This window comes from Zootoca vivipara, chromosome Z2 (assembly GCF_965207765.1).
Source record: "Zootoca vivipara chromosome Z2, rZooViv2.hap1.1, whole genome shotgun sequence".
Lineage (NCBI taxonomy): Eukaryota > Metazoa > Chordata > Lepidosauria > Squamata > Lacertidae > Zootoca > Zootoca vivipara.
Genome location: NC_142585.1, coordinates 42,604,385 through 42,626,392, shown reverse-complemented (window position 1 = coordinate 42,626,392; position 22,008 = coordinate 42,604,385). Strand labels below are relative to the sequence as shown.

Genomic DNA, 22,008 nt, shown 5'->3' with positions numbered 1-22,008 from the left:
TTGCCTGCTGTGTTCTGCTGGGGAAGAGGACCTCAATCCACCGGCTTCCCTTGGTCCACCCACTAGATGGGCGACTGCTGTCATCTGGCACGTTCTTCCTATGTTCTTCTAAAGTAGACCAGCTGAGCAGGTTGTGCATCAGGACATTTGGATGAAGTGTCCTGCATGAGGGACAGGACAGAGAGGATCTCCCAAGGTGAGAGGCTGGGAGGGCTCACTTTTCTTTGTGTGGAATAAGGGTTAAGACAGGCTTCCTCAACCTTGGCCCTCCAGATGTTTTTGGCCTACAACTCCCATTATCCCTAGTTAGCAGGACCAGTGGTCAGGGATGATGGGAATTGTAGTCTAAAAACATCTGGAGGGCTGAGGTTGAGGAAGCCTGGGTTAAAACTTAATCTTAACAGTGGCCTTTCATTAAAATAGAGAGTTACAATTTCATTTTCATTTTCTCTTTCTTCTTTATTCTCTTCCTTTCTTCATCTTTTCTTTTCTTTTTCTATCCCCCACCCCCATTTTTAGATTAGTGTGTTTTTATTGTACAGTACAGTATATGCAGAAAACTTTCGATAAAAAGATTATTTTAAACAATAAAATGGTATACTGCTGGGGTGGGGGTGGGGAGGAAGACATTCACCAGCTTCCAGTTTGGGTTCCTAGTATGCACCTAGGAATGTAGAATTTGTCCCAATATAAGGCAGTTCCTTATGTTCCTCATGCTTTCCCACTGTGAGCCGGGCAGCGCTGATAAAACACATCATAGCAGGCCTTGTATCTGTGGCAAAGAAAGGCAAATGAGCCTCAAAACTGGAGTCTGACAAATGAGACATGAAACATCAAAGTCTTGCTTAGGGAATCCCTGGATGAACTCAAATGGACTTATGGAAACTCTGCTCCTTTCCTTGTGGAAACTCTGCTCCTTGGGGTTCAACAAAAACCCTGCTACATTGACGTCTGTCTATTTTCCTTGTCACTGTCTGGACAGTGCGCTTTAGCCACATCGGTCTATTTCTTTCTTTCCTTGGCCAAGTAAAAGTGCAGCAAAAACTCTTACGAAGTGTTACTGCATAAATGTGTGCAGGGGGTGCCTCTGAGCAAAAAATATATGAGTGAACAGTTCTCACATTACGCAGCTGTTTTGTGCATGGTGGGGACAGACATGGGAACCCAGCCAGGATTCGCGTCATCTTTGGCTTCGCAGATGAGAGCCTGAATTTGCAGCCAGTGAAAGAAAACATCTGGCAAAAACCTGGTCCTTCGTATAGGAAAAAAAATGTGCATATGTTGTGGGCAGCTGGTCTATGCAAAGTTATTTGAGGCCATTGTCTGAAACATTTCTCTTCCAGTACAAGACCTGTTTGTGTGCGTGTTTGTCCCTGCACACACACAATTTGTGTGTTTACTTCTGACACTCTGCAGTTGACCAGCAACATGCTTCATGACTCCAGAGTTACCTATACCATGGTGATGTGCCAGTCCAACTCCATCTTGGCCAAAGAACACATTAACCTAGGGTCATGCAGTGCTCAGGCTGGCTGAAGGAGTGTTGATTGTGTGTTTGTGTGCCACTCGCTCTTGTCACGTGCAGAACCTAGGTATCATTTGAATATACCACAGTTTTATTCAGGAATAAAGTGTTAACTAGGAGAAGGGGACGACAGAAGACGAGCTGGTTGGACAGTGTTCTCGAAGCTACGAACATGAGTCTGACCAAACTGCGGGAGGCAGTGGAAGACAGGAGTGCCTGGCGTGCTCTGGTCCATGGGGTCACAAAGAGTCGGGCACGACTAAACAACTAAACAACAACAAAGTGTTCACCTTTGAAGGAAGGGAGAACTGCAGCCTAATTCACTGTGGGGTGAGGATGTTGTGTATAAGTGTTTAATGTACATTGAAATGGGAAATATATAATGAAGCATGGCTGGAAATTTTCATGATTTTGAAGAAGAACCTACAAGGTTTATCATTAATGGGGCTGTATCATGGGATTGTATCTGTGTTTGTATGAATGTGTATGGACGTGCACACTGGTGGGGGTGTGTGTGCGCCAAACTGGGTCTTTGACCCAGGTGACAAAGGCCTTGTTTCGTCCCTGGCCTCCTAAATCAAAGGTAGAAAACCCTTAGCAATCACATTATGTCATCCTTTTCTCTCTTTTCCCGCCACACTTCTCTCTCTCTCTCTCTCTCTCTCTCTCTCTCTCTCTCTCTCTCTCTCTCTCTCTCTCTCTCTCTCTCTCTCCCTCTCTCCCTCCCTCTCTCTCTCTCTCTCTCCCCCCCACCTCCTGCCTCCATTTCTCCATCTTTCCCACGTTTATGAAATTAGGCCAAGTTCTACAGTTTGCTCCCCCCTGGTTTAAACGACATTTGGGTTTCTTAATGAGAGATTCGTATCCCCCCTTTTCAAAGGACATTGGGGATGTTGCAGGAGTTCATTTGAACCTCAGAAACAGTCTCTTGTGACTCTTGAATGGCAGGTTCAAATGAGAATTAGACTTAGTTGAACCTCTTAATTTTTCTCATTCCAAGTTCAATCCCTGCTAATAAACAAATATTTATTATTATTATTATTATTATTATTATTATTATTATTATTATTATACACATTACTTGGCTGTGGAACTGGATTGCAAATTTCGGTGATGTGAGAATTTCAAAGAATGTCTGCATTTCAATTTGTGTATTGTTTTGGAAAGTGCCAATTTGATAGACTTGTCTTTAAATGCACACTGAATTGAATTTCTCCTCCATCCCTACCTGAAGATCACACCCAGGTTTCCAGCTGCTAGTATGCATAGGAGATCACAGTCCAATGGATATGCTATCAAGCAAGACAATGGCAAGTATTGATGGTTGAGGAGGGGGCTTCCGCAGCCTGTGGACCTTTGGAAAGTGTGGATTAAGTAAATTCAGCAGCAAATGTTAACGGAATTAAATATATTCTCCATCCCTAATCCCAGTCCCAGCTGGAGATGCTTGGGACTGCCTGGGACCTTCTGCATGCAAAGCAGCTGCTCTGTCACTGAGCTATGATAGTGAAATAGCCTAAGAGAGCCATAGAGGCAGGACTATAGCTCAGTGACAAAGCATCTGCTTGGCCTTCCAGCTTCAGACATTCTAGGTAGGGCTGGGAGAAATTGACCCCAATGGTCTGACTTGGTATGGCAGCTTCCAATATTTGGACTGGTCCTGATTGTGACCCACCCTGGGTCTCAACTGTGCCCTGGTCCTGAGCCACCAGTTGGGGACCCATACAGCAGACCACCTGTCAAAAGCTTGTTCACATAGGAAGATTGATGTTGAAGTGATCAGCTATTAAGCCAAGAACAGCCGCTCTCACTTTCCTTCATTGGTTTAATAAATCTTTTCCGTCTGATGCTCTCCCGTCTAATACAGAGCAGTTATTACCAGGGAAACTGATAAACACCAGACGTAACAAAGCAGCTTTTTGTTTTTGTTTTTTTACATCTTGGCTTCAGTGCATTCAGCTTTTTAAATTCTTTCCTGCTGTATGTGCAAATATTTCACTGTGACACTTAGTGCTATTGGACACAAGGTCTAAAAGATCAGGATGGTGTACATTCTTCTTTTTTTAAAGATAATTTTTATTAAGTTTCCAAATTATAAACATCAAACAATAACAAAAACAACAAATAACAACTACAACAACAACAAAAAACAATTTTTTTGCATTTTATCTTCTGTTCACCTTTTTTAGTTCATTCTGCTCTGCCGACCTTTGACTTCCCTCCCTCCCATCATCCGGTTTTCTTTCCCGCTCCTATCTAGCAGTTTCTTTTGGTCCTAATATTTAAAACCAATTCGTAGGATTTATTTCAGTCCTGCAAGTGTCTTTAAACTTCTACAGTTCTTCTCCATATAGTCCACAAATTTACTCCATTCCCTTTGGAACCTTGTCTCTCCCTGGTTTTGGATCCCACAGGTCAACTTTTCTAACTCAGCATAGTCAATCATCTTCGTCTGCCAATCCTCAATCGTCGGTAACTCCTGTATTTTCCATTTTGGGGCTAATAAAGTCCTAGCCTCAATTGTAGCATACATAAATAATTTTTGATCTCCTTTTGCAATCTCCTCTCCTATTAATCCCAATAGAAAGGCCTCAGGTTTTTTGGGAAAGGTATACTTAAAGATCTCTTTCAGTTTATTATATATCATTTCCCAAAATCTTTTTACTTTTTCGCATGTCCACCACATATGAAAAAATTCACCATCTTTATCCTTACATTTCCAGCATGATTTACTACTCATTCTATACATATCAGGATGGTGTACATTCAATGCCTACTTGACTTTCTTTTTTTAAGTGGGAGACAATGATATTGTTATCCAAAATCCTGGAGCCAGCCCATAAATGGGACTATCACTAGAGGTGGGGGAGAAATTAGGTCCAGTTCACATCTAGAGGCAAACCTTTCCAAATCCACTTTCTGAAATAGCATGCCAACTGAAATACAGCTATCCTTTCGCCAGCCAATTGATGGGTACAAAAATGCATACCAAAAATGCAACCCATTCTTACATTATAGAAAAATTGCTTTGCAAAATTGGGTATATTAGAATAAATGCTAGTGCATTTTCATGACGACAGAAGAAGATAACCGAGCTGATGTGAAAATGTGTAGAACTGAAGATTGGGAAAATGAGAACTGAGAAAAATTGAGGCAGTTGCCCATCCTTCACCATTGCCATTTTTCCTGCTTTTGAGATTCACAAAAGTGTGAAACATGCTGTATAAAATATCATGCTGGACTATAAAACTTTGATCTCACCCAGAAGGACCCAACAGGGCCCAAATTCAGTAACCAGAACTCACCATAATGTGCAGACAGAAAACAATTTTCTTTGATGAATGAGATTCTTTTTTTTCTTGTCTTCTCAACATTTAGATTCCTTAAAGACTTGGTTGCAGCAATATTTACATGTGATATTAAAATCCGTTAAGACAATTTACAGAAGAATTTGGACCTTAGCTATCTCTTTTCCAAGTATCAGAGGCAAGGGTAAAGAGATGTTCTGCATATGACAAAAACTGGAAGCCTAAGAAAGGAGCAGTCCATACTGCAACATTTTGTCACAGGGTTCATGTTTATAATGCCTGTAAACCCACCTGAACAATGTATTGGCCATCTTGCATTCATTTATTGCTGGACATACAATATTTCAGTGTTCTTTACCCTTTCTTCTTCTGCCATGGACGAGTCATTAGAAGTTACCCTCGGGCTTGTATGTATCTAAAGAGAGAGAGAAATTCTAATGGAAATTAATGTTTGGTTGGAGTCAACTGGATGTTCCAGGTCATGAACCATTGAAATCAATTGTAGGAATCTGGGATGTCCTAATTAAACCTGATGGCTCTGAAAGTCTGAAATGGAAATGCTCTGAGTGGGGGATGGCAGAAAGGAAAGCATCTGGACAGCCTAGCAAAAGCACCATGATTATTTGCTTATACTGGCAGACTTCATGTGGGAACCCTGTCAGGTTGCTTACAATGCACAGATCACCCTGCCTCCCATAGGGCATTTATCACACTTAATACAGACTGGTTTTTCCTCCATTTAACAGGGATGGGGAACTTTTTTCAGCTTTCCAAGTGGTGAGGGCAGAGGCAAAGGTGGGCAGAACAACAGACACAAAGTTTAATTGCATAGTTATGTCTGCACATAGAGAGAGTTGTCTTTGTCCATGGAGTTTGTCCATGGACCATAAAGAAGGCTGATCGCCGAAGAATTGGTGCTTTTGAATTATGGTGCTGGAGGAGACTCTTGAGAGTCCCATGGACTGCAAGAAGATCAAACCTATCCATTCTGAAGGAAATCAGCCCCGAGTGCTCACTGGAAGGACAGATCCTGAAGCTGAGGCTCCAATACTTCGGCCACCTCATGAAAAGAGAAGACTCCCTGAAAAAGACCCTGATGTTGGGAAAGATTGAGGGCACAAGGAGAAGGGGACGACAGAGGACGAGATGGTAGGACAGTGTTCTCGAAGCTACCAACATGAGTCTGACCAAACTGTGGGAGGCAGTGGAAGACAGGAGTGCCTGGCGTGCTCTGGTCCATGGGGTCACGAAGAGTCGGACATGACTAAACGACAACAACAATACAGAGAGAAAAGGCACCCATCCCCAATTCTCCATCCATCAAAGCAAGCAAGAGGCATATCTGAGTTCAGACAGTAATTTCAATGGATCTGCTATGAAGATACAACTTCCTAACCCTCCCTTACAAGGACTCTTTCTTAAGTCAACTCTCAAGGAGAATGAGAGGCACTGCTGTGGTACCCCAGAAGATCCGCACCACTCCCCTAGATCCATAATTCAGTAGAAGAGCACCTGCTTTCAATTTCTAGCCTCTTGAGGTACGGCTGGGAATGTTCCCCTCCAGAGAATTGCTGCCAGCCAGTGTTGACAATATGAGTAACATGGACCGATTATCTGATTAATTATATAGGCAGCTTCCTATGTTTGGATCCAAATGTGGAGAACTTTTTTTGAGCCTTATCTAAATACAGACTGTGCTATTGTCCATCCCTAGCCCTGATGATGATTCAGCTGACCAGCTACACATCGGTCAGGGATTTCTTATTTCCCCCTTCCTCCTCAGCCCATTCCTCATCTCAAGTCCAAAATAAAACAAGCAGCACGCAAAGGCACCAAATTCAATCAAGTTTCAATCAAGTATTATTAATCCAAAGAGAAAACAATAAGAGAACCATATACAAGTGCTGACACAAGAGCCAAAATCAAACGTTAAACAGATAGCATGTACAAATTAAAGGCAAACCAGTCTTTATAGTCTTTGAGGCTATCTAGCGGTCAGCAAGTGGCAGCAGGTCGAACGAGGTGTCAATGGTAGTAGACAGGCTGCCGGCGTTTTTTTGCCTGTTTCGCCCATATGACGGGCTTCTTCAGTAGTTCTCCTTGTACTTTTATGTTTAGTGCATTCACTGGTGGTATAAACCAGGTCTTATTAGTATTCGAATTAAGACACTAATATACATATAAACAGAACAAATATCAGAAACAGTACTTACAATTTGTATGAAACCACTTATCTTGGCTTAGGCCACAATGCTCAGGTGTTTTTTCAAAAGGTTCTCTCATTTACATATCCACTGGTAATACAAATCAAATTCTAATTATTGTTTGAAATAATACAGTAATACAATTTCTAAAATACATGTACACATAAAGAGATACTTACATTTCTTGTATTCAAAGTATTTTTGGTTTGAGCATGTATTGACTAAGCAAATATCCTGTGTTTGGAGCACACTTATATACAAAAAGTTGGTTCACAGGTGATAATAATTAAAGATGACAATTGGGAGGGGGCAGAAGAATGTGAGTACTGATAACACTTACAGTATCTCTATGATTACTGTATGTTATACTGCTGGTGTGTTCGTTTAAATGAATACAGAAAGGTCAAGATCTGAGTTTAAACCGTCCGGTTGTAATGTCTTAAACATAAAAATCAATTTAGTTTCTTGTTGTCTCAATATTTTTAGGATATCCTGCTTGTGGTATTTCTTGGGTGTGTACTGCCATAAGCCAAAAAACATTAAATCGGAGTCACTGTGTTTCATTTGTAAAAAATGAGGTGTAAGAGGTGTAAGAGGGGCTTCCATCACTTTATTGCGGATGCGTGATCTGTGTTCTCCTATACGTACCTTTAGTTCTCCTATACGTACCTTTAATTATTATCACCTGTGAACCAACTTTTTGTATATAAGTGTGCTCCAAACACAGGATATTTGCTTAGTCAATACATGCTCAAACCAAAAATACTTTGAATACAAGAAATGTAAGTATCTCTTTATGTGTACATGTATTTTAGAAATTGTATTACTGTATTATTTCAAACAATAATTAGAATTTGATTTGTATTACCAGTGGATATGTAAATGAGAGAACCTTTTGAAAAAACACCTGAGCATTGTGGCCTAAGCCAAGATAAGTGGTTTCATACAAATTGTAAGTACTGTTTCTGATATTTGTTCTGTTTATATGTATATTAGTGTCTTAATTCGAATACTAATAAGACCTGGTTTATACCACCAGTGAATGCACTAAACATAAAAGTACAAGGAGAACTACTGAAGAAGCCCGTCATATGGGCGAAACAGGCAAAAAAACGCCGGCAGCCTGTCTACTACCATTGACACCTCGTTCGACCTGCTGCCACTTGCTGACCGCTAGATAGCCTCAAAGACTATAAAGACTGGTTTGCCTTTAATTTGTACATGCTATCTGTTTAACGTTTGATTTTGGCTCTTGTGTCAGCACTTGTATATGGTTCTCTTATTGTTTTCTCTTTGGATTAATAATACTTGATTGAAACTTGATTGAATTTGGTGCCTTTGCGTGCTGCTTGTTTTATTTTGGACTTTTGAAGAAATTGGCAGCATTAGCCCATCATTCCTCATCTCAAGCAGAGGACCTTCTTGCAGAGGACCTGGTGTTGCGGTTAGCATTGGAGTGCCTTTCAAATACGCCCACTGTAGGATTTGGTGAATGGTCCTATTCGTAAGCTATCTTCTCCTCTTTTCCCATGCCTTCCTTATACAATACACTACACATATTTCCATAGAAACACAATTTTGCCATACAGACAGAAGGAAAAGAAAGGAAGCCTTTGAGCATGGGTAAAACCAAAGGCCCATCTTACCCAACAGCCTGTTCCCACAGTGACCAACTAGATACATATGAGAAGCCTGAGCACAACGATAATCTCCACAATTGCAATTCCCAGTAATTGGTATTTACTGTCTCTGACAGTGTAGACAGAAAATTGCCATCATGTTTAGTAGCTATTGAAAGCCTTGTCCTCAATGAATTAATCTGATCCTTTTTTGAAAACCGTCCATCGGTCACTCATTAGGAATGTAAGAAGGTAGAGTTTTCCATTCTTCCCTGTATTCATCACATGCAGCACTGTTTCCATGCTGCTGAAGTTCATCTTCTGCCCAAAACTATGCTATTTGTCTCATTGTTTGCTATAGTGAAATTATGTAACTTACAAAAATCATTGTCACTACTCCATTAATTTCAATGCAAAATGCAACAGAGCACAAGGAAACACAATGCAAATGGGCTGGGGAGGGACCTAAAATGAATTAGGAATAATATGTGAACTGAAAGCAGCAGCAACTATGAATATGGATAGTATTTGCTGTATTTATTTCCATTCTGGACATGGGACAAGCAGAATAATAGAACTATAGAGCTAAAAGGGACCGCAAGGGTCATCTAGTTCAACCACCTGCAGTTCAATGCAATAAGTGGACACAAACTCATCTCCCATTTCCATTTCCATTGGAATTCACTATGTTTTTTGGTTGAAGGAATCCCATAGTCTAACAATGCATTCTGTGAACTTGTTCCTTTTTCCTTTCCTGAATCTTCCAGCATTCAGAGTGGCCCACGTTCTATTATGGGGGGGGGGAAGCTTCAGGTAAGAAAAATATTCACTTTGCATTCTTGCAGTATACATATATCACATTAAGCGTAAGGTAAAGGTACCTCTGGCCGTTAGGTGCAGTCACGGACCACTCTGGGGTTGCAGCGCTCATCTCGCTCTATAGGCTGAGGGAGCCGGCATTTGTCCGCAGACAGCTTCTGGGTCATGTGGCCAGCATGAGTAAGCCTCTTCTGGCGAACTAGAGCAGCACACAGAAACGCCGTTTACCTTCCTGCCAGAGTGGTACCTATTTATCTACAGTGGTACCTCGGTTTATGAACACAATTGGTTCCGGAAGTCTGTTCATAAACTGAAGTGTTCATAAACTGAAGCAAACTTTCCCATTGAAAGTAATGGAAAGTGGATTAATCCGTTCCAGACGGTCCGCGGAGTAACCGTTCATAAACTGAAGCGAACTTTCCCATTGAAAGTAATGGAAAGTGGATTAATCCGTTCCAGACGGGTCCGCGGAGTACTTAAACTGAAGCGTTCATAAACTGAAACATGGGTGTAATTGGTTCCGGAAGTCTGTTCATAAACTGAAGCGTTCATAAACTGAAGCGAACTTTCCCATTAAAAGTAATGGAAAGTGAATTAATCCGTTCCAGATGGGTCCGCGGCGTTCATAAACCGAAAATTCATAAACCGAGGTGTTCATAAACCGAGGTTCCACTGTACTTGCACTTTGACATGCTTTCGAACTGCTAGGTGGGCAGGAGCTGGGACCAAACAATGGGAGCTTGCCCCATTGCGGGGATTTGAACTGCCAACCTTCTGATCAGCAAACCCTTAGACCACAGCGCCACCCACGTCCCCACATTAAGCGTAGGATAAGTTATATTCAGAGTTGCGGATGTGGTTTCTGTGGCTGTCATAGGTTTGTCCAGGTTTTGGAAAACAAGGCATGTGCATGCTATTTCTCTCCTTCTGTCTCTGGGTTAGGGTGATCCAAGTGAGAGAAGTGACCTGAAGGAGTGCAAAGCAGGGTCAGTGAGTGGTGTCAGGGCTGGATAGAAAGGACTGGAGGACCACATTGGCACTTGGGTCTGAGGTCCCCCACTCCTGCAGAGCAACTATGATAGGATGAAGTCGCTTTGAATGCAACATGCTGCCCTGTTAGTGAAGGAACGGCCTTTCAAGGGTTACTTCAAAGGAGAACCCAAAACGGTGTTCATGTGGAATCAATTGCCTCTTTCCACTGCCAGAATAAACAGATTGCATGTTGGAAAAGGGGGTTGCCCGGCACTAACAGTAAATCAGTCACAGTAGTTTCCAGGGAGGAGCCAGGATGTTACTTATTCAAAGATATTTTTATATGGAACAGACTTGAATGGTTCTTTTGTAGACTGGGACTCTGCAACCCAACCCACTTCTCCTACCATCTGATAGATTAGTGTACCTGCGTGAGACTATGAGTAAGGGTCTTGGAAAATTGATAACTGCATAAACTTCCATAGGCTGCCTTTCCAACCCCCCCCCCCATTTTATATAGAAGTGAATATTTTATTATTCAACTAGCAACATAAGGTTAGCCCATTGATCCACCTAGCTCAGTATTGTCTACACTGACTGGCAGTGACTCTCCAGGATTTCAGACATAATTTCCCCCCAGCCCTACCTCAAGAACCCCAGAGATTGAACCGGAGACCTGCATGCCAGTCAGCAGACAGAGCAGGCACGGAAGCAGCACTGAGTTTTTGTTCTTTAGCAAAGGCAAGTAAGCAGATTAGCAGATGCTCAGTGATGCCAGCCTCCGAATCAAAGTTTATATTGATATGTGGTGATCAAGCATTTGATAAAAAGAAGCAAGATTGCTAACAAAATCTGGTTTTGTTTGGATTATAATGGTTTCTGATCCTACACATGGCACCAGCCCATGATAACTTTTGTTAGTCATCAAAGGAGTGAGACCTTTGAACATAATCAAGTCCTCAGTTTTACATGTACCATATAATATTACTTGCAACTAATCAATACAGTGCGGCAGAACCTACACTCTGGAACTCCCTGCTGATTGAAATCCAGCACTTCCATTGCAGTGTCTTGGCCTTTCTTGATTAGACAAGTGAACCTAGACATGTGCTCTTGTTATGTGCATACATTATTTTAAAACTGCTTTTATCTATATTTTGAAAAATTATATGCCCACCTTTTTATTTATTGGTTTACTTCTGTGTACATTTTCAATTGTTTTTGTAAGCCATGTAGAGAAAAGATATATAAATGTTAAATATGATTGTGCAGATATGCAGATGACACAACCTTGATGGCAGAAAGTGAGGAGGAATTAAAGAACCTTTTAATGAAGGTGAAAGAGGAGAGCGCAAAATATGATCTGAAGCTCAACATCAAAAAACTAAGATCATGGCCACTGGTCCTACACCTCCTGGCAAATAGAAGGAGAAGAAATGGAGGCAGTGAGAGATTTTACTGTCTTGGGTTCCATGATCACTGGAGATGGTGACAGCAGTCACGAAATTAAAAGACGCCTGCTTCTTGGGAGAAAAGCAATGACAAACCTAGACAGCATCTTAAAAAGCAGAGACATCTCCTTGCCGACAAAGGTCCATATAGTTAAAGCTATGGTTTTCCCCTTAGTGATGTATGGAAGTGAGAGCTGGACCATAAAGAAGGCTGATCGCTGAAGAATTGATGCTTTTGAATTATGGTGCTGGAGGAGACTCTTGAGAATCTCATGGACTGCAAGAAGATCAAACCTATCCATTCTGAAGGAAATCAGCCCTGAGTGCTCACTGGAAGGACAGATCCTGAAGCTGAGGCACCAATACTTTGGCCACCTCATGAGAAGAGAAGACTTCCTGGAAAAGACCCTGATGTTGAGATAGGTGGAGGGCACTAGGAGAAGGGGGCGACAAAGGACGAGATGGTTGGACAGTGTTCTCGAAGCTACCAACATGAGTTAAACTGCGGAAGGCAGTGGAAGGCAGGAGTGCCTGGCGTGCTATGGTCCATGAGGTCATGAAGAGTCAGACACGACCAAATGACTAAACAACAACAACAACAACAATGATTGTGTTTAATATTTTTAATTAAATTTCTATATTGCCATTCATCTGAGGATCACAGGGCAGTTTACAATATAAAAACACACAAATCCTTAATATAGTAACAAACAGAAACAATACCCGCACAATTTAAAAGTAAGGATTGTTTAATTACCCAAAGGCCTAGGAGAAGAGGAATGTTTTTGCCTGGTGCCTAAAGATATGTAATGAAGGTACAAGTTGCACCTCTCTCAGGAGAACATTCCACAAATGGGGAGCCACAACAGAAAAGGCCCATTCTCATGTTGCTACCCTCTGGACCATTCATAGCAGAGGCACACATCATCTGAAGGCCTCGGGAAGATTCATATGGAAAAAGGTCCCTGAGGTATTGTGGTCCTGAGCCATAATAGGGCAAAACCAGCACTTTGAATTGGACCCAGAAACTGCTTGGCAACCATTGCAGTCGGATCAGCATTGGTGCAATATCTTGTGCCAGTCAGTCACCTACTCATTGAATTCTGCACCAGCTGAAGTTTCTCAATCATACAGTTCACTTTCCAAAACGTTCAAAAACCAAATCACTTCTGCAGCCAATCAGAAGCCGCAGAAGCTCCATTGGACATTCGGGTTTCAAAAAGAACATTTGCAAACCAGAACAATCACTTCCGGGTTTGCGGTGTCCGAGAGCCAAAACGTCCGTGTTCCTGGGCGTTCGACAACCAAGGTACGACTGTATTCAGCGGCAGCCCCACATATAACACATTACAGAAATCTATGCTTGAAATTATCATAAGTAGGTTAGAGTACTGGGCTAGGATGTAATAAAGCTCACTAGGTGACCTGGGACAGCCATGGTATCCCAGCCAATCCTACCATTAGCAGAGGAAGAGGAGTGTGGGGGGAGTGCACTGCCCCCGGCAGTGCAATCCTGGCAGGGTGCCATTGCGGCTGCCCACCACTGACGCTGGATGCCATGCCCCTGTGGGCGACGTGCCACGCCACACTACACCACACCATACCCTCCAGGACATGCGCCAGCCCCACCCCTGCCTGCTCTCTGCCCCCCGGTGCAGGAGCATGAAGCTCCATCACCGAATCCTACCTCACAATCCTACCTGTGGAGGAAAGGTTGGATATAAATGCAACACATCAATATCAAATGACCTCCCATGGTCACGGACAACAACAATTTAGCCAAACTTGCTCCATGGACCAGGCGGAAGATGACTTCACCCAAAAGAGTGGAACATTTAGGAGTTGTTTATTGTGTGAGTAGCTGGAGAAATTGGGCCACAAACACCACAAAGGAAAATCCACAGGCTGTTTTGCTGCCACTTCCTGTATAAAGGTGGCCAGACCACAAGTTTTCAAACCTAGGTTTGACAGAAAATAATGTAGCATGCAACATTCTGGAATAATGAGATAAGCAAAGCCACCATCTATTGCAGTGCCAAACCCAGTGCACCATCCTGGTCACAGAAAGGTGACAAGGGTAGCAAATAAAGGATGAAACATATAAATTTTAATTGGGGAAGAGGGGCGTAGTTTGAGAGATTACATCCTACCCCAATCAGATAAATGGGAGTCCTCTTGCTGATGCTGTTGTTGTTCTTAGGGGGAGGTGAGATTAACAGATCCTGGGATCTTTAGAACCTCTGCAGGTTTAAGCTTCAGTTGGCTATTCATTAGTACTTTGTAGCCATTGGCTTGGTTGCTGAGGCGTTATGGAATGATTTATAAATATTTCAACTGTTCTGAGTGCAAAGAGAATGCATATTAAATATTAGATATATATAATTTAAGCCGGTCTTCCAATCAAAAAGCCAAACACAATTCAACATGCTACAAAGATGGCTGAGAACCCAAGCTATCTGGAACTCCCATTTTCTGTCAAAGGCCAAATTCCAGTCTCTGCAGCTACTCCCTCTTTTCTTGGGAATCCTGGCATAGCTCTGACCTGCGTGGCCTGTTGAAAACACTTGTCCTCCAAACCTGCCAAGCATCCACCTCTCACTTGGCCACTTTTTTTCTTTTTAGTCCTCCTTGCAACGTGACTCCCGCTTCCAACCATATATATATATATATATATATATATATATATATATATATATATATATATATATATATAACTAATGGCTCTGCAGGTTGGGCAGAATCCCCACACTTTGCCTCTGTGATCTTTATCGTGGAGCACTGGGTGAAGCAAACTTTCCCTTCAGAATATAACATTTCTCTCCCTGTTGATTTCATTAGTAGAGGATCAGTCTAGATGGTAATGGTGGTGATGTTTCCTCTGACAATTTCATCAGCAATGTTCACTCCATGTGCAGTGAAATCCTATGCGTGTTTACTCAGATATAAGCCAAAATAGAATTCAAAGGGACTGACTTGGAATATAGGATTGCACCCTCCATAATCTAAATTGTCTGGGATATTAAACCCTGCAGAACAGGAATGGGGGACAAAAGATGAGCTTAAACCCTTTTCGGCAACTATCTGTGAAGTCCCTCAAAATGTTGCTCTTGACCCAATTGACTCATATTATATTTTCTGTCAGTTGTTACTTCTGGAGAGGGTGCAATATTATGGGAACATACTTTTTTCCACCTTTGGTGGGATTGCACCGGTGCAGAAATTCTGGGCCTTAGTTCATCAATAGTTACTTTAAAATACTGAGAGAACCATGTTACATCTCTGTATTTTTACTTTCCTTGTTTTGTGAAACAGACATTACATCCAACAACTTACTGTTATTTCTTTTAATTGCTGCTCATCAAATTGTTATTCAACGATGGAAATCATATCCTCCCTCAAAGAGGCCACGTGTTGCGGTGCGACCTGGCAACTGAACCCTGTGTTGTGGGTGGGTATGATTGGATAGCCACAACACCCGATTGGTAGGTCCTTTGATGCTGGGTTAATCAGGTGAATGGCATGATAGCCAAACCAATCAAGGGACCTATATATGCCCATGCACGTGACTCAGAGCTTCCTCTTTTGGTCAGTGAAGATGAACTGGGAAGATACATTCAGCTTTCTCTGCATGGTTGGAGAACCTCAGCTCAAGAGGCAAATATAGGCCTCCAGGCTTCTTTGTCCTTCAGCTTTGCACCCTCCTTGAGAGTTTGTGCGTGGCTGGAATGGGTTCTGGCACTCCAATCCATAAAGCCTTTTGCTCACCTGGATTGGGGGGGGGGGATGTGCAAGTGTATGTAGAAACTGGCCTACCAATGTATGAAGTTAGAATTCCCATTTCTTGCTTTGCCCCCATTTTAGCCTCATCCCTCCCTACCCACCCATGCAGCCCTCGGGAATGTGGCCCTCGGGTTGAAAACAGTGCTTCCTCGCTGCCTCTAGGTGGAGAGCTGCTTCTCTATGGGTCCGGATCTTCCCCAGTTCTGCTTCTCTATGGGTCCGGATCTTCCCCAGTTCCGCTACCTGAGCTTCTCCAAGGGGCAAGGGGCGCTTTTGTCTCGGTCTCCTCCGTGCACCCCACCCCAGCAGCTCACCTGATGAGGAAGATCAAGATCCACTGCAGGGCGGTGGAGAGCGTGTCCTAGCTGGCACCGAAGATGTCCATAATGGTGGTGGGCACGTGCTCCAAGGGCAGCACGGGCTGCGCCTGCTGGAGGCAGAGGAAGGCGTCCATGAGGTTGCGGAGGGCAGCGCCCGGGAAGAGGCTGCTCTGGTGCTGCACAAACTTTTGGCGCATGAAATGGAAGGCGCGGAAGGTAGAGCGCACCAAGTTGGGGAAGCGCTGCAGCCAGGGCAGCATGCCCACCAGGCTCCCCGCGCCCACCATGCGCCTAACCACCTCCAGCAGGCGGCGCACCGAGAAAGTGTGCACCGTCAAGTGCGCCAGGCACCTCTGCAGCTTCTGCAGCTCCAAGTAGCCACCGAAGCCCAAGCTGCGGCTGCCGGACACCAGCTGGAAGGAGGGGAAAGGCGGGTGGCCCGTGAAGGCGGTCCCCTGGCAGATGAGCGCCTCGCGGATGGCACGCTCACCGCTCAGCACTACCACGGGCCAGCCGCCCAGGCGCAGCTGGAAGACGTGGCTGCCAGCATTGGCTGGTTGCACCCCGCCAGCACCCCCGAGAGGCTAGCGCCCTGGCGCAACGCACCACTAGGCCCAATGGGAAAGACGCCTCTGTCAGTTTCTGGGCTTCAGCTAGTGCCGCTCTCACCATTTTCTAGTGCTGCATTTCAAGTGTTTTCAGTCCCCTTTCTCTCCTGTTGTTCTTGGCTCCAGCACTCTCTGAATCCACAGCTAACAATACTTCCATGCCCCTTCTTAATTTTTTAGCAGGTTAGAAGGAGAGTAGGGTCCATTCTTCATTAGCAGGTTCCTCGGATATCATAGAATCATACAATTGTAGTTGGAAGGAACCGCGAGGCTCATCTAGTCCAACTCCTTGCAATGCAGGTATCTTTTGCCCAATGTGGGACTCAAACCACAACCTTGGGATTAAAGTGCTCTACTGACTGAGCCACTGTACTTTTAATTCCCCTGTGCAAAACATATTGAGCAATACATGCCCTTTTAAACTTTTGATCCACCTGCACAGAGCTTCCTGAGCAAAACAACCAGGAGAACCTTTAAAACAAAAGCAAGCATTTCAAGCTCAGGTCCCAAATCCAAAAACTAAACACAATAATGGCTGGAAGTTCCATTCCTTCACAATGTCACTGCAGCTTTATCACCGGAATGTTGGAGATGGCTTTCAAACAGGAAATGAAGGTGGTCCCATGTTTTGCTTGGCATCACTGTTGTTACTTGAGTTGCTCATGCTCCATGTCATTAATGATACCCTTCCAAACAGCCTTTTCCTGATGTTTTGGATTGGACAGCAACTCCCATCATCCCTGACCATTTGGTATACTGGCTCATGGGACTCCCCAAAACAGAAAGAAAAAGAAACCTAAATGGTTGGGAATTAGAAACAGTTTATACAGGCAACCTCCAGTGTACATTTTATTTTTATTTTATTTTTTAAAGAATAGACAGATTGGTAGCTGGCTCTGGGAAACTGCAGCATTTTTGCCATACTGTGCTGGCTGCCTGAGGATATTGGCACAGATTGTTCTGGGACAGCTGTAAATCAGGCACTGATTCTCACTCCTCCTGGAAACGTACTCAAGAAGACAAATGCCTCAGCTTTCCCCCTTTTCTCTGGGAAACTATTTCAGCAGCCAGTTCCCTGATTTCCTCTTACTGAGAAAGGAGAGGAAAACAGACATTTGCTTGCATTAGAGTAGTGTTCCAATTTTGCTTTTTGAAAGGCACTTGTTTAAGTCCTTGTTTCCATTCAAACAGAGGAAGGTTACCCCTTCTTGAGATGCAAATTCTCAGGGAACCCTTTTTCTTGGTATCAGAAGGCATTGGCTATCAATATAGGACTTCAGACCCTTTCTTCATTATTCCATCTGATGAGGCCTGAAAAGCAGTAGAGTATTTGTCTGTGCCTCAATTTATTTATTTATCAATTTTAAATGGATATGGATCAGTGCTTTCAGCAGGCTGTCATATACAAAAACTCCCATGAGTACTGCAAAGCTGTCATCAATCTTTCTTTCTTTCCAGAGGACAGCAGTAAAGCAAAGTTTCCGTATATTTGAGCTGAATCATGTTGGCAATCTAAAGATTTGCATTCAACTGCAGACAGTAATCTTGGCATGTTTTTGTGTGCGCTACTTTCCACAGTTCTTGTACTTTCGGAGGCAATGTAGCGGCAGGGGCTCTTCCTCACATGATTGAACATTGTTCCATTTTCCAGATGGCTAATTCTGCGCATCTTCCCTCTCCCATGTGTTTTCAATTAGAGGTTAACTGATTGGACAATTTTACTGTTGTGCCAAAATCGTTACAGAAAAAGCATCCCAACCTGTGATCAGTTTCCTTTGTCTCTTTCTCCAGCTCTCATGATATCTATCAGCATAATCCCATGATGTCTATTTAGAAGCAAGCACCACTCTTTTCCAGGCTAAGCATACCCAGCTCCTTCAAGCGTTCCTCACAATGCTTGATTTCCAGACCTTTACTCATCTTGGTTGCCCTCCTCTGCACAATTTCAGCTTGTCAACAATCTGCTTAAACTGTGGTGTCCAGAATCGGATACAGTATCCCAGGTGTAGTCTGACCAAGGCAGAATAGAATACTACTACTTTCCTTGATCTGGACACTATATTTCTGTTCATAGGAGCCAACTCCTAGGGTCTCTGGGGTCTTCAACCCCCCCTAAAATATTTAAGGGGCCGGGCCCCGCCAAAGTTAATGCGCATTGTCATTCAAATGTCATTTTGAATGTCATCTGATCGATGATCAGTTCAGATCAGTAAGTTCAGGGCTTACTTCGGCCATGGAAGGTTGTAAGGGAAGTCGATGCTTGTTGGGGGCTGACCAGCGCTGGATGCCAGAGACTGGTCTGACTCTGACCAGGAAAGAAGACCGTCCCAGACAGAGCAGCCTTTAACAGAGGAGAAAGAGGATAATTGCCCCCCCCTTCAGTGTTCTCAATAACAGTGAGAATAATAGATTCAGAAGCCTCACAGCTGGAGGAGGAGGAAATAGGCAATCCTGATAATGTTGCTAGGCAACCAGGAGGAAGGGACCCTTTGGAAGTCTCTTCCATTGAGAGCTGCCTCCCTCCCTTCGAACTAGAAGGCAGGAAAGGGTTAAGGAGCAACGGAAACACAGGGGCGGGAGGACGGGGAACTGGCATGCTTCACTTCCTGCTGTGGAAGGGGAGGAGATTCAGGCATCTGATGCCTTGAGAGAAGTTGGGTCGATGCTGCTCTCTCAGTGTTATTATGAATAAACTAGCTGGCCAGGCCACACTTTGCTATGGTTTTTTGTGTTAAATGGACCTTTTCCTGTTAAATGGACCTTCAGAGTTTCCCTTTAGAGTCCCCTCACCTGCCCTGTCCCAACCCTGACTCTCCTACTTTAAGTTTCAAAAATAAGACTCCCCCACCCATGCATGTTCCTGAAAATGTCCCTACCCCCCACTGCTTTGGCTGTCTCAGGGTCCTACCTCTCCCCCTTGGCTATGGGGTTCCCCCCGCCCTTTGTTGTGCCTCATCCCTGTGAGCCCCCTCCCCCGTTGTTGTGTCTCATCTCTGTGATTCCCCCACCCTGTGAAAGGCCCATATTCTGTTTGTTTTTGCCTGTGGCCTACTGGGCAATGTTGCGGCCTACTCATTTTTCCCTGTCCCAACCCACCCCCCACTGCTTTGGCTGACTCAAGGTTCTCCCCCCCCCCATGGCTGTGTGTTCCCCCCTCCCTTTGTTGTGCCTCATCCCTGTGACCCCCCCCATTGTGAAAGCCCCATATTCTGTTTGTTTTTGCCTGTGGCCTACTGAATGGTGCGGCCTACTCAGTTTTCCCTGCTTGGCAATGCTGTGGCCTATTGAAAAAGCTGGGCCTTGTTGCTGCAAAAGGACTGTTTTCAGTTAGTTGCTGTGGAATTTTGTGATGTCATCTGGCTGTGCAGCTTTGGAGGCGGCAGGGTGCGATCTGCCTTTCTATTGGATGCTGCTGGAGTTTTCAGAGCTTCTGCTGGTGGCGTCTAATTTGGGCACCACTTTTTTGTGTTTAATCATTATTTTAGGTGTGAAAGGTGTGGTTTCTTGGGGGAAATTTTTTAATGCCTGATCCCTCCCTGACGGGCATGGAACGTTGTGGCCAAATTTGTTACATTATGGTTCAGCAGTTACGGAGAAAGGCTGTGACCTCCGCACACACAATGCCTACATTTATATATATATATATATATATATATATATATAGATGGACTATAAACCTGTTGGAGGCTCATTAACTCTTATCGGAAAACTCTCGTTCATGCCTGCAGACTTGACAATGCTTAATGTACTGTATTTGGTGTATGTTAATGTGAAAAACTCTTAACAATGAAAATTATAAATAAAATTTATATAAAAAATAAATTAGCTAGGTGTTCCCTTACTACCTCATTTTCTATCTAGGGCTGCAGCTCCCTCCTTACATCATTTATTCTGTCATCACCAGGCTGGGCATCACTTTCTTTTTGGGTGAAGACAGAGGCAAAGTGTATAGTGGTTCTGCCTACTCCATGCAGAGGACCTACCACTTGCTTGTTCTTCCTCTTACATCATACATAGCCAAAGAAACCTTTTCTATAGCTTAACCTCTTGCAAGCCTGAGCTTATTCTGAGCTTTAGCCAGCCTGACCTTCACCCTGCAAATGTTGGCTACCCCTGTATACTCCTCCTTTGTAATTTCCTCTTTCTTCCATTTCTCATACATACACAGCTAATCTGTAAGTTCCTTATGCAGTCACACTGGTTTCCTTATATGTCTCCCATTTTTCTTTCTTGTTGGAATGGTCTGCATTTGGGTCTTCAATATTTCTCCTTTAAGAAATTCCCATCCATCTTGGACTCCTCTTTGAGTTTTTCTGACCATGGGATCTTCACACCTAGTGGCTCCTTAACCCTACTTAAAGTCCAGAATATATGTCCGATTACACTCAGTTTTCCCTTGCAGAAGGACATGATCAATTCCTCCCAAATTTCTGAGTACTTGCACTTATATCAATCCCCCCTCTCCGTTGGAGAGGATCAGGTTCAACACAGTTAATCCCCATGCTTTTTTCTGAGGGGGGGAATGCAGGGGTACATATACCCCTAAATATTTTGTGAATCTAAGTTTGGCCTCATTGAGGGGCAGTATTTCAATATGAGTAGGAAAATGAGAGTACCCCTAAACATTTTTAAGGGGGGGGAAGCACTGGTTCCCTTGTTGCTTCTTCCACTTTCTGGGTAATGAAATTGTGAGTAATTTTTGGACCTTGCATTCTTGGCAGAATTTGAGTTCCAACAGATATCAGAGAAGTTGAAGTTGCCCTACTAGATCTCTACTTTTTGAAAGTTTGGTAATCTGTTCTAGGAAAGCATAATTCAAGTCTTCAGTCTGGCTTTCTGGTTGATAGCAAACCTATCTGAAGAAGTGTGCATGCACACGAAAGCTCATACCAAAATATAAACTTAGTTGGTCTTTAAGGTGCTACTGAAGGAATTTTTTTATTTTGCTTCGACTCAGACCAACACGGCTACCTACCTGTAACCCATAGTAAGGTCACTGTTGTTTCTCTCTCCTACAATTTTTACCAATTTACTCTCAATCTGCTTTCTATGGTCCAGTTCATGGATTGCTTCACAAGTGTACTTCCTTTACATATAATGCTACTCCTCACCCCTCCCTGTTTGGTCTATTCCTTTTGAACAGGTTCTACCCATCTATTCCTACATTCCAGTCATCGGTCTCATCCAACCAGGTTTCAGTAATGCCTATCAGGTCATATTTGCCATTCTGTATTAAAAGCTCCAATTTGTCTTGCTTATTTCCCATACTCTGTGCATTTGTGTAGAGATAACTGAAACCATGAGTTTGCCAATCTTTAGCTGCTTCTAGTTTCTTGGCCATAAGCAGGTTCTGGAGCACCACCTCACTTCTTCTGTCATCTGCAGTCTCCCTCCCTTCATGA

General features: G+C 43.5%; 2 long non-coding RNA genes across 2 annotated transcripts; one reads left to right on the top strand and one right to left on the bottom strand.

Moving 5' to 3' along the window:
• Positions 1–6,675: 6,675 nt before the first annotated feature.
• LOC148686654 (uncharacterized) lies at positions 6,676–7,237 on the bottom strand. Its single transcript, XR_015948797.1, has 2 exons — positions 7,047–7,237; positions 6,676–6,959 (listed from the first exon to the last, which is right to left on the bottom strand). It is a non-coding gene; the product is annotated as an uncharacterized LOC148686654 (long non-coding RNA).
• Positions 7,238–7,836: 599 nt separating this feature from the next.
• LOC148686653 (uncharacterized) lies at positions 7,837–8,360 on the top strand. Its single transcript, XR_015948796.1, has 2 exons — positions 7,837–7,989; positions 8,077–8,360. It is a non-coding gene; the product is annotated as an uncharacterized LOC148686653 (long non-coding RNA).
• Positions 8,361–22,008: the final 13,648 nt, after the last annotated feature.